Genomic DNA, 1,139 nt, shown 5'->3' with positions numbered 1-1,139 from the left:
GGTTTCAGGGTGTGTCACTCAAGAACCACTGCTGCCAAGTCACTGCAGCTTGGCAGCTCCTGCATTGAGCATCTGTCCCCTGGTGGCCAGTGTGCGTCATAGCGACCAGTCAGATGGTCAGACACTTAGCACATTAGCCTTTTATATAGAGGGATGCTCAGAGCATATCACTTCAGGAAGTTATCCTAACATTCTCCTCCTCCCATGACAAGGTTAGATCCTGAGTTCAATGCTAATAAACCATTCTATACACTCCTGTCTTAGCTCTTGTCATAATTGGAAGTGTATGCACTATTGGATAATGAAGTAATTATTTTCACACACTAGAAGGTAAGTTCCACAATAGGAAGGCCCATTAGGGTTGTCAGATATCTTACATTTGACAGACCAAATACCAAGTGCCTTTGACATTTCCAAGGGTCTAGTTCATAACTTGAACCTCAGGATGTGTAGAAAGATATTGGCCTCCAATGTATGAAAATCAGTTGTGACAGGAAAAGTAATAAATGTGTCACTGAATGTCTACACAAATGAATGGGATTATGATATAGCAACCGGCTAACTGAAACGCATTTCACAACTGTAATCCTACTTTTGCCCCAGCCTGTATGAGAATGTAAATCAATAATAATGTGAAATTTTAATTCTGAACAAAATTCAGAATTATAAATACTTGGAAAATCCTTTTAAAAATTGTATAGCGAAGTCTATTTTATGCATGACATGTGTGCATTTTAATATGCTTGACAGAATGTGGGTGGTGGGGGTGATGGAACTCCAGAGCAGGTGCTCCCTGGGGTATGAAATTGCTGGGCCTGCCCAGCCAGTGTGGCTCAGTGGTTGAGTGTCAACCTGTGAACCATGAGGTCATGGTTCGATTCCCGGTCATGGCACATGCCTAGATTGTAGGCTTGATCCTCAGTAGGGGGTATGCAGGGGGCAACTAATCAGTGATTCTCATCATTGATGTTTCTCTCTCTCCCTCTCCCTTCCTCTCAGAAATCAATAACAATATGTTTGTTTGTTTTTTATAAAGTGCTAGGCTCTGCATTTGTTTGGTCCACAGTTAGAGCCACAGTATCTTACAAAATGCCTTCCATGCAGTAAATTCTCAATTAATGTTTACTGAATGAAAGAAT

Source organism: Pipistrellus hanaki (assembly GCF_964339955.1).
Source record: "Pipistrellus hanaki genome assembly, chromosome: X".
NCBI classification, from domain to species: Eukaryota; Metazoa; Chordata; class Mammalia; order Chiroptera; family Vespertilionidae; genus Pipistrellus; species Pipistrellus hanaki.
This window is presented reverse-complemented; position numbering follows the sequence as displayed.